The sequence below is a fragment of the Oncorhynchus clarkii genome, chromosome 24, assembly GCF_045791955.1.
Source record: "Oncorhynchus clarkii lewisi isolate Uvic-CL-2024 chromosome 24, UVic_Ocla_1.0, whole genome shotgun sequence".
Taxonomy (NCBI): Eukaryota; Metazoa; Chordata; class Actinopteri; order Salmoniformes; family Salmonidae; genus Oncorhynchus; species Oncorhynchus clarkii.
Window position 1 is genome coordinate 30004311 of NC_092170.1, and position 12257 is coordinate 30016567.

General features: G+C 40.9%; 5 non-coding genes across 5 annotated transcripts; 3 read left to right on the forward strand and 2 right to left on the reverse strand.

Moving 5' to 3' along the window:
• The first annotated feature begins 2637 nt into the window (after positions 1-2637).
• Positions 2638-2711, forward strand: trnai-aau (transfer RNA isoleucine (anticodon AAU)). The gene has a single exon. It is a non-coding gene; the product is annotated as a tRNA-Ile (tRNA).
• Positions 2712-6252: 3541 nt separating this feature from the next.
• trnap-ugg (transfer RNA proline (anticodon UGG)) lies at positions 6253-6324 on the reverse strand. The gene has a single exon. It is a non-coding gene; the product is annotated as a tRNA-Pro (tRNA).
• Positions 6325-7903: 1579 nt separating this feature from the next.
• Positions 7904-7975, forward strand: trnap-agg (transfer RNA proline (anticodon AGG)). Its single transcript has one exon. It is a non-coding gene; the product is annotated as a tRNA-Pro (tRNA).
• A 224-nt stretch (positions 7976-8199) lies between these two features.
• trnaw-cca (transfer RNA tryptophan (anticodon CCA)) lies at positions 8200-8271 on the reverse strand. Its single transcript has one exon. It is a non-coding gene; the product is annotated as a tRNA-Trp (tRNA).
• Positions 8272-12115: 3844 nt separating this feature from the next.
• On the forward strand, positions 12116-12187 carry trnag-ucc (transfer RNA glycine (anticodon UCC)). The gene has a single exon. It is a non-coding gene; the product is annotated as a tRNA-Gly (tRNA).
• The last annotated feature ends 70 nt before the right edge of the window (positions 12188-12257 follow it).

Consider the following 12257-nt stretch of genomic DNA (forward strand, 5'->3'; position numbering starts at 1 on the left):
GGGCATTGTCATGCTAAAACAGGAAAGGGCCTTCAGTACAGGCCACTCTACTGCCAATGTTTGTCTATGGCTGACTGTGTGCTCGATTTTACACATCTGTCAGCAAAGGGTGTGGCTGACATAATTTACCCACTAATTTGAAGGGCTGTCCACATACTGCTGTATATGTAGGGTATATAATAGGGTGGCACTGAATTACATTTACGTAAGTATTCCGACCCTTTATTCAGTACTTTGTTAAAGCAGCGATTACAGACTCGACTCATCTTGGGTATGACGCTAAAAGCTTGGCACATCTGTATTTGGGGAGTTTCTCCTATTCTTCTCTGCTGATCCTCTCAAGCTCTGTCAGGTTGGATAGGGAGCGTCACTGCACAGCTATTTTCAGGTCTCTCCAGAGATGTTCGATTGGGTTCAAGTCTGGGCTCTGGCTGGGCTACTCAAGGACATTCAGAGACTTGTCCCGAAGCCACTCCTGTGTTTTCTTGGCTGTGTGCTTAGGGTCGTTGTCCTGTTGGAAGGTGAACCTTCACCACAGTCTGAGGTCCTGAGCACTCTGGAGCAGGTTTTCATCAAGGATCTCTCTGTACTTTGTTCTGTTCAGCTTTCCTTCGATCCTGACTAGTCTCCCAGTCCCTACCACTGAAAAACATCCTCACAGAATGATGCTGTCACCACCATGCTTCCCTGTAGGCACTGGTGGAAAAAGTACTCAATTCTCATACTTGAGGAAAAGTAAAGATACCTTGATAGAAAATGACTAAGTAAAAGTGAAAGTCACCCAGTAAAATACTACTTCAGTAAAAGTCAAAAAGTATTTGGTTTTAAATATACTTAAGTATCATAAGTAAATGTAGTGCTAAAATATACTTAAGTAGCAAAACTACAAATCATTTTAAATTCCTTATATTAAGCAAACCAGACGGCACCATTTTTTTTTTTTTTACATTTACGGATAGCCAGGGTCCCACTACAACACTCAGACATAATTTAAAAATAAAGCATTTGTGTTTAGTGAGTCCACCAGATCAGAGACAGTAGGGATCAGTGTTGCCAATTTAGTGACTTTGCCGCTATATTTAGCGAGTATTCAGACCCCTCTAGCAACACATTTTCAAAAAAGCAATGCCAAATGCCATAGCAGTCTCTTTCTGATGTAAAGCAGAGGGTCACTGAGCATGTGGTGCATGAGATGGGAGACTTCATCTTGCAAACAACACAGCAACACCTCCATGCGGTGCCCTTTTGGTCCTTAGGCACATCCATGCCTGCACAAATATATTTGGGCAGATGAACACTTGTGGCAGGAGCAGAAGGGACAGGGCTTGTTGCAGTGGTGCTGTAGCCAGCAAGCTCCTTGATGCTCCCTCTAATGTAGACTGATTGGAGGAAGCATGCTGGCTGTGTTGAGATGTATGGGTTTGCATTCTACACATTCTACACCATACCATTTATATATATATATATATATATATATATATATATATATATATATATATATATATATATATATATATATATATATACATACAGTGGGGCAAAAAAATGTATTTATTCAGCCACCAATTGTGCAAGTTCTCCCACTTAAAAAGATGAGAGAGGCCTGTAATTTTCATCATAGGTACACTTCAACTATGACAGACAAAATGAGAAAAAAAATCCAGAAAATCACTTTGTAGGATTTTTTATGAATTTATTTGCACAGTAAAGTACAGATACCCCTCCAAAAATTACTTAAGTAGTACTTTAAAGTATTTTTTACTTAAGTACTTTACACCTACTGACCGTAGGGATGGTGCCAGGTTTATTCCAGACATAAACAGGTTTCCATCCAACCTTTTTATGTCAGATAAAAAAATGTCATGATAGGCCTAATGTAAACAGACTTGACATTTTCCAAATTTTAAGTATGCGAGCAATTTCGGTGGAAACGCTTTTATGCACAAATATTTATATAATAACCATCCGATTGACGTAAATTTGAAGTCCGGCGATGACATATTGTGTGGTCCTCCCACTACCACTCGTCTGGAAAGCAATCAAAGCATGCAGTAGGCTACCGATTAATTAAATGATAATGGACTTCACATGGTGGTGTAAGTGCACGGTGATGAGTTTGATGCTTCTTTAAAATAAATATTATTCTGGAGACATGATCATCGATGCTTGGCTACCGTTTGACAAATAAAAATAATCTTGCTCTTTTGTCCATAATCCCACCATGTAGGGAAGGCTATTACGTGCCCTCTAGCCAACAGAGCTACAGAACACGTGCCAATACCAGTGGGCACACTCGCTATATTTCTCCATGTTTTTGTGAGAAAATTATCAATAGAGTTAAAAATGCGATGGAATCCCATTTCACATATTTTTTATTCGGTACGTGGGAATTTAACCGTAAAAGGCATTTTTATTTTACACGTCACCACGCACAGCCTCTTATCTGCAACAAGTCAATTTGATGTTAACCTCTGTAAAAATGCACATATTGTTTCTAGGCGGATTTTTGAATATATACGTGAAAATATGTTGTCAATTGGGTGGAAACCTAGTTAGTGGTGAACAAATTAGTGAGAACTACCCCCCAATAACTGTACGGATTATCACTATATTGCCTACAACAGCTGAGGTGTAGAAGGCCGGTTAGCTCAGTTGGTTAGAGCGTCGTGCTAATAACGCGAAGGTCGCGGGTTCGATACCCGTACTGGCCAGTGTCTTTTACCACAGATTCTAGTTTTACCATAGTCAGAGGGCATTTAATGAAGTACCCGTCTCGGCCGTTTGAAAACAATGAGAACAAGGGTAGGCTAACTATGTCTGTATTAACCAATTCATCAAAGAATTTTTACAATCTGTCATATCAAAATATAATTCAGTGAGTACTAGCCAGATTACACTAAATCTGAATTTGTCCTGCTTGGTGACCTATACTGGGACATGCTTAAACCACCTGACCAAGTCCTAAAGCAATGGGGACTCCATAAATCTTTCTCAGATTATTACCAATCACACAAGGTATGACTCAAAACACCCAGAAAAGGCTCTTCGATGTTATCCTCACAAATAATCCTGATAGGTATCAGTCTGGTGTTTTCTGTAATGATCTTAGTGATTCCTGTGAAACGGCCAGTCCTGATTTGTCTTAGAGGCTTGCTAAAAAACTTTAATGAGCTTCATGACCTGGCATCTGTAAATTGGTATAGAATCAGCTTGATCCCCTCTGTCGAAGACGCTTGGACTTTCTCTTTTGATATTTTCAGTGATATTGTTAACAAACATGACCCCATAAAGAAAATGAGAATTAAAAACAGATTTAGCCCCTGGTTTGACCGTGATCTTGCAGGGTTACTCCACCTCAAGAATAGCATTTGGTAAAAGGCTCGGCACACACGCAGGCTCAGGCTGACTGGCCCTCGTTCAGGCAAATGAGAAATAAGTGCACTCAGTCTATTCGGAAGGCCAAAGTGAGTTACTTTAAGGAGCAGTTCTCTCTCTGTGGGTCTAACCCCAAGAAGTTCAGGAAAATGATTAAAGACCTAGAGAATAGACCCTCCTCCTCACAGCTGCCCATGTCCCTTAAAGTTGATGATGTGGTTGTTACTGACAAGAAGCAAATGGCTGAGCTCCTTAATCACCACTTCATTAAGTCAGGATTCCTATTTGACTCAGCCATGCCTCCTTGCCCGTCCAACATTTCCTCATCTCCCACCCCTTCTAATGCGACTAGCCTTGATGCTCCACCCTATTTTTCCCCTGCTCCGCTACAAAGTTTCTCCCTGCAGGCAGTCACTGAGCCCGGGGTGCTAAAGGAGCTCCTTAAACTTGACCCTAAAAAAACATCTGGGTCAGATGGTTTACACCCTTTCTTCTTTAAGGTTGCTGCTCCTATCATCGCCAATCCTAATTCTGATGTTTTTAACTTGTCTGTCCTCTCTGGGGAGGTTCCCATTGCCATGGTCCATCCTTTATTTAAAGAGGGAGATCAAGCTGATCCTAACTGTGATAGGCCTATTTCTATTTTTCAGTTTATCAAAAGTGTGGGGAAAATATGTCAATAATCAACTGACTGGCTTTCTTGATGTCTATAGTATTCTCTCTGGTATGCAGTCTGGTAGCCGCTCAGGTTATGGAGGTGTCACTGCAACCTTATAGGTCCTCAATGATGTCACCATTGCCCTTGATTCTAAGCAATATTGTGCTCTACAACAAAGCTTTCTTAGTGTCCAACAAGCTTTCTCTGCCCTTAACCTTCTTCTGAACACCTCCAAAACAAAGGGCATGTGGTTTGGTAAGAATAATGCCCCTCTCCCCACAGGTGTGATTACTGTCTCTGAGGGTTTAGAGATTGAGGTAGTCACTTCATACAAGTACTTGGGAGTATGGCTAGACTGTACACTTCTCTCGGTGCACTGTCCCCACCCCTTTCCTTTGTCTACCAAGCCGTCATATCGGTTTTGTATACTAGGGACTTGTATGTAACCAATGTATAACCTATCCTGTTTGTGTTTATGTAATTCTGTGTGATTATTTTGTTAGTTAGTAAATAAATAATTAAGCCACTTTGTATATCGCTGATTCATAATTTATGCTAGGGTTCGTGCAGATATCCATGAGTATGCGACATTCAGTATATGACTGATGAGGTAATAATACATTAATAAGTGACTGTAATCGATAAGATATGAAAATATCTGAAGAGAGTTACATTCGGGAAATAGTGACTCTTTAAACAACATTTTCCCGTGGTGCACTTCCTAGTTAATTACTGTTTACGTGATTAGTTTAATCAGGTAATAATTACACAGATAATTGATTTGATATAACAGTCTTCACATTAATGATAGATGGTTAGCCAACGTTAAGACACATGCTAGATTACGTAGACATAATTTATAGATCGACAGGTAAGGGTGCTCTCGAGCGGCTAGATGTTCTTTACCATTCGGCCATCAGATTTGCCACCAATGCTCCTTATAGGACACATCACTGCACTCTATACTCCTCTGTAAACTGGTCATCTCTGTATAGCCATCGCAGGACCCACTTGTTGATGCTTATTTATAAAACCCTCTTAGGCCTCATTCCCCCCTATCTTTTATTTTTTTGTTTTATTGAACCTTTATTTAACTATCTGAGATATATACTACAACCCTCATCCTCCACATACAACACCCGTTCTGCCAGTCACATTCTGTTAAAGGTCCCCAAAGCACACACATCCCTGGGTTGCTCCTCTTTTCAGTTCACTGCAGCTAGTGACTGGTGACGAGCTGCAAAAAAACACTCTAACTGGACAGTTTTATCTCAATCTCTTCATTCAAAGACTCAATAATGGACACTCTTACTGACAGTTGTGGCTGCTTTGCGTGATGTATTGTTGTCTCTACCTTCTTGCCCTTTGTGCTGTTTTCTGGGCTCAATAATGTTTGTACCCTGTTTTGTGCTGCTACCATGTTGTGCTGCTGCCATGTTGTGTTGCTACCATGTTGTTGTCATGTTGTGTTGCTACCACATGCTGTGTTGTCATGTGTTGCTGCCGTGCTATGTTGTTGTCTTAGGTCTCTCTTTATGTAGTGTGTTGTCTCTCTTGTCCTCATGTGTGTTTAATCCCAGCCCCTGTCCCCACAGGAGGCCTTTTGCCTTTTGGTAGGCTGTAATTTTAAATAAGAATTTGTTCTTAACTGACTTGCCTTGTTAAATTAAGATTAAATAAATAATAATAATAAAATATCCCAAATGGATACATTACTGCTGTAACCTTGGCCGACATGCAAATTGTGTACAGAACACTCCCGAGGACTGTGGGCTGTCATTCTAAATATTCTATCCACATACTGTCCATAATGTCCATACATTTACATTTGTCATTTAGCAGAGGCCCTTATCCAGAGTGACAGCAGTGAGTTCATAAATGTATGCACTTTTTCTTACGAAAATCCCATCACATATACATGTGTATAAAAATACAGACTATCTATTTATATATATATAGGCCATCCTATATAGATAGATAGATAGATAGATAGAAAGTCTGGATTCCGACATTGCTCCTCCTCATTATTTATGTCTTAATTCCATTATTTTACTTTTAGAATTGTGTGTATTGTTGTGAATTGTTAGATATTACTGCATTGTTGGAGATAGGAACACAAGCGTTTCGCTATAGTCGCTATAACATCTGCTAAACATGTGTATGCGACCAATAAAATGTGACTTCAACTGACCGAAAAAAAATACAAAAACTGTAAATGAGGGCTCGTCCGGGATTTGAACCCGGGACCTCTCGCACCCAAAGCGAGAATCATACCCCTAGACCAACGAGCCGCTTCACTTTCACTTACACAACCCACAATTTGAAACATTGGTATTGATTATTTACAAAATGCGTAAAATAATCGAAATACATCCTCGGAATGGCCACACAACACAAACGTAGCTAGACGATTGTATAGCTGCTAGGGAGAAACAACATAAATTTATCTATCGCCTGGTGGCAAGATATTCAAGAGTTTCTAAACGTTCTGCAATGTATATTTCAATTATATTTGGTGTAACTGCTATAGTAACCTAACCTACCAGGCATAAAAAGACGCCTGCGCGACCTCGCCACATTCGTTTATCAGGGTAGACGGGGCGTTCCTGCCTGTGGGCCACCCTCGAGACACCGAAAGCTAACTAAACTAGCTAGCAGACTAGCCAGCTAATACGCTTTTTGACGGCTCTGCAGAGAGTGCTGCCACAGATAGAACAATGAGATATATATTTAGTTATAAAAAAATCTTTGGTGCTGCCTGACTAAAGCTGAATTGTGGCAGTAGCTAGCTAGATACAGAAACCTAGCTACAACTTTGTATTCTACCATCCCACTATTCCAACACAATCTCACACTCGATTTGTGCAAATATGTACAAAAAGTATTTCAGCGTTTTTGTGTGGCTTAATTCATGTAAGAATACAAACTTTTGTTCCAATTAATTTGTAGGAAAAGGCACACATTTTTGTGCGACTTCATTCATAAGAAAATACATTTTTAGGGGGCAAACTTTGGAACAATCTTTTTAAAGTTATGATTTTGGGCTCCTGAGTGGCACAGCGGTCTAAGGCACTGCATTTCACTGCAAGAGGTGTTATTACAGTTCCTTGTTCAAATCTAGGCTGAATCACATCCGGTTGGGAGTCCCATAGGGTGGTGCGCAATTGGCCCAGTGTCGTCTGGGGTAAGCTGTCACTGTAAATAAGAATTTGCTGTTAACTGACTTGCCTCTTCCATTTTCTAATAATTGCACCAACAGTTGTTGCCTTCTCACCAAGCTGTTTGCCTATTGTCCTGTAGCCCATCCCAGCCTTGTGCAGGTCTACAATTTTACCCCTGATGTCCTTACACAGCTCTCTGGTCTTGGCCATTGTGGAGAGGTTGGAATCTGTTTGATTGAGTGTGTGGACAGGTGTCTTTTATACAGATAACGAGTTCAAACAGGTGCAGTTAATACAGGTAATGAGTGGAGAACAGGAGGGCTTCTTAAAGAAAAACTAACAGGTCTGTGAGAGCCGGAATTCTTACTGGTTGGTTGGTGATCCAAGACAGTCAAATTATATAGTTTGAGGAGTACTTCTGTCTGTAATAATGCCCTTTTGTGGGGAAAAACTCATTTTGATAGGCTGGGCCTAACTGCCCAGTAGGTCAGCCTGGCCCAAGTGGGTTGACCTATGCCCTCCCTGGCCCACCCATGACTGCGCCCCTGCCCAAACACGTGAAATCCATAGATTAGGGCCTAATTAATTTAATTAAATTGACTGATTTCCTTATATGAACTATAACTCAGTAATATCGTAGAAATTGTTACGTGTTGCATAAATATTCTTCCGTACAAGTTATAAAGCGAAATATTTCAAGTTTCTTCACGGCTCGTTGGTCTAGGGGTATGATTCTCGCTTAGGGTGCGAGAGGTCCCGGGTTCAAATCCCGGACGAGCCCACTTTTTATCTTTTTCCATGAAAAGCATGCAGATCTTCAACTATAATATCTGCCAATAGCAGAGACCAAAACGATGCAACACAGTCGAACGCTTTTGTGTAAATGTGTTTTTCTTTTACAAGGTGGATGGCGGATAGGGCTCTCTTCTCACCTAGGAATAACGATTGTTTTACAACCAAGCAACCCGGAGTTTATACAAAGACAACACATACTAAGAAAAAGAATGACCCCGACGTGATTTGAACACGCAACCTTCTGATCTGGAGTCAGACGCGCTACCGTTGCGCCACGAGGTCTATAATATGCATTTGTACATCGTCTGTAAAAACAGTTGTTCAATGTCTCTATTTCGCTACATTGATTGTAACGCTCTAGGTAGCTGATGTGATATGGCAAGAACTAACTGACACTACAACAATGTCACAAAGTTGTTGCAAAACACCCCTTTGCGTGTTACAAGATACCCGCATTGTCTTTAGCCTATGACCAGACAGAAAAAAAAGAAAAAAAAACCCACAGGTCAGGATGCTTTGAAAATTAAATGAAACACTCAAAAATCAACTACTTGTTATTTTGAGATTTTGGAGGAATTAAATTTTAAGTATGCTCGTATATTTTTGACACTACATTCAGACAGTAATGAAATGAGCTAGCCCCTATCTGAGAGCAGCCCTCATCCTCCATATACTACACCTGTTCTGCCGCAACACCGGCCAGTCACATTTTGTTCAAGGTACCCAAAGCACACACATCCCTGGGTCACTCCTCTTTCCAGTTCGCAGCAGCTAGCGACTGGAACAAGCTACAAAAACACTAACTGGATCGTTTTTATCTCCATCTCTTCATTCAAAGACTCAATCATGGACATTCTTACTGACAGTTGTGGCTGCTTCGCATGATGTATTGTTCTTTCTACCTTCTTGCCCTTTGTGCTGTTGTCTGTGCCCAACACACTGTGTGCACTCAGGCCCCTACTCCACCACTACCACATATCTACAGTAATAAATCCACGTGTATGTATAGTGCGTATGTTATTGTGTGTGTGTGTGTGTGTGTGCGTGTGTCTGTTGCTTCACAGTCTCCGCTGTTCCACAATATGTTTTTTAATCTGTTTTTTAAATGTAATTTTACTGCTTGCATCAGTTTTTGTTATTTTTTTATTTCACCTTTATTTAACCAGGTAGGCTAGTTGAGAACACCTTTATTTAACCAGGTAGGCTAGTTGAGAACACCTTTATTTAACCAGGTAGGCTAGTTGAGAACACCTTTATTTAACCAGGTAGGCTAGTTGAGATCAAGTTCTCATTTACAACTGCGACCAGGCCAAGATAAAGCAAAGCAGTGTGACACAGACAACAACACAGAGTTACACATGGAATAACATGGAATAAACAATAAACAAGCCAATAACACAATAAACAAGTCAGTGACACAGTAGATAAAGAAGAAAGTCTATATACAGTGTGCAAAAGGCATGAGGAGGTAGGCAATAAATATACCATAGTAGCGAAGAATTACAATTTAGCAGATTAACACTGGAGAGATAAATGAGCAGATGATGATGTGCAAGGAGAGATACTGGTGTGCAAAAGAGCAGAAAAGTAAATAAAAACAGTATGGGGATGAGGTGGGTAGATTGGGTGGGCTATTTACACATGGACTATGTAAAGCTGCAGCGATCGGTTAGCTGCTCAGATAGCAGATGTTTAAAGTTGGTGAGGGAAATATAAGTCTCCAGCTTCAGCAATTTTTGCAATTCGTTCCAGTCACTGGCAGCAGAGAACTGGAAGGAAAGGCGGCCAAATGAGGGGTTGGCTTTGGGGATGATCAGTGAGATATACCTGCTGGAACGCTTGCTACGGGTGGGTGTTGTTATCGTGACCAGTGAGCTGAGATAAGGTGGAGCTTTACCAAGCATAGACTTTACAGATGACCTGGAGCCAGGGAGTCTGGCGACGAATATGTAGCGAAGGCCAGCCGAATAGAGCATACAGGTCGCAGTGGTGGGTGTTTTTGCTATCGTTCTTTTTTTACATCCGTTATTAGACAGTGGCAACGATGATGATTATGAACATGGTCTTTTGCCTGCTAATGCCTGCAATGCAGTGAAGAAAACGATGACAACAATAACATCTAATGTAAATGGCCCCTCTAACAGTACAACTGGCCCCAGCTTGGCCCCCCCAGTTGAAATGGTCTAGAACCACCACTGCAGGTAGGCCAGTTGAGAACAAGTTCTCATTTACAACTGCGACCTGACCAAGATAAAGAGTTACAGATAAAAAAATGTACAGTCAATTACACAATAGAAAAATATATGTACAGTCTGTGCAAATGTAGAAGATTGGGGAGGTAAGGCAATAAATAGGCCATAGAGATGAAATAATTACAATTTAGCATTAACTACTGGAGTGATAGATGTGCAGATGATGATGTGCAAGTAGAGATACTGGGGTGCAAAATAACAAAAAGATAAGTAACAATATGGGGATGAAGTAGCTGGGTGTGCTATTTACAGATTGGCTGTGTACAGGTACAGTGATTGGCAGAGGTGTGGACTTGAGTCACATGGCTTGGACTCGAGTCAGACTCGAGTCACAAATATGATGACTTGCAACTTGACTTTGACTTTAACCCAAATGACTCGTGACTTGACTTAGATGAGAAAAAAAAATCCAGAAAATCACATTGTAGGATTTTTAATGAATTTATTTGCAAATTATGGTGGAAAATAAGTATTTGGTCACCTACAAACAAGCAAGATTTCTGGCTCTCACAGACCTGTAGCTTCTTCTTTAAGAGGCTCCTCTGTCCTCCACTCGTTACCTGTATTAAGGGCACCTGTTTGAACTTGTTATCAGTATAAAATACACCTGTCCACAACCTCAAACAGTCACACTCCAAACTCCACTATGGCCAAGACCAAAGAGCTGTCAAAGGACACCAGAAACAAAATTGTAGACCTGCACCAGGCTGTGAAGACTGAATCTGCAATAGGTAAGCAGCTTGGTTTGAAGAAATCAACTGTGGGAGCAATTATTAGGAATTGGAAGACATACAAGACCACTGATAATCTCCCTCGATCTGGGGCTCCACGCAAGATCTCACCCCGTGGGGTCAAAATGATCACAAGAACGGTGAGCAAAAATCCCAGAACCACACCTAGTGAATGACCTGCAGAGAACTGGAACCAAAGTAACAAAGCCTACCATCAGCAAGGGCATTGAAGATGAAACGTGGCTGGGTCTTTTAGCATGACAATGATCCCAAACACACCGCCCGGGCAACGAAGGAGTGGCTTCTTTAGAAGCATTTCAAGGTCCTGGAGTGGCCTAGCCAGTCTCCAGATCTCAACCCCATAGAAAATCTTTGGAGGGAGTTGAAAGTCTGTGTTGCCCAGCAACAGCCCCAAAACATCACTGCTCTAGAGGAGATCTGCATGGAAGAATGGGCCAAAATACCAGCAACAGTGTGTGAAAACCTTGTGAAGACTTACGGAAAACGTTTGACGTCTGTCATTGCCAACAAAGGGTATATAACAAAGTATTGAGATAAACTTTTGTTATTGACCAAATACTTATTTCCCACCATTATTTGCAAATAAATTCATTAAAAATCCTACAATGTGATTTTCTGGATTTTGTTTTTTTCCTTTTGTCTGTCATAGTTGAAGTGTACATATGATGAAAATTACAGGCCTCTCTCATCTTTTTAAGTAGGAGAACTTGCACAATTGGTGGCTAACTAAATACTTTTTTGCTCTACTGTATAGGTGGGAGGCAAGGGGCGCCTTTTTCCTGTCATGCATGTTGGTTTGTTTTGCACAGAACATGGAAGCAGATGATGACCTTTCTTTATTTAGCTAGATCATACATCTTTCTTGGCAGGCTGAGATTTAGGTAGTTCGCTAGGCCATGACTATTTTAACCGGTCCTCGCTATTAATGTGGCTAACGTTACTGTTTTGTTTGTCAATCCAGCCCACACTTGTTTGACTGACACTATATCTCCGCTATTTCAGTAATGGGAGTCGTGATATTTGAGCACATAACATGTAAACATAATGGCAACTACGAAATAATGTCCAGATCAACTCCAATGCTTCTGTGAAGTTAGTACGGATTCACTTGGTAATGGTCGAGCGTTGGTGGTATAGTGGTGAGCATAGCTGCCTTCCAAGCAGTTGACCCGGGTTCGATTCCCGGCCAACGCAGGTAGTTTTTCCTCCTTAGTTCCTTTTTTGATGGACGCTACATTTTAGTACCTGCGTCACCGGTATAATA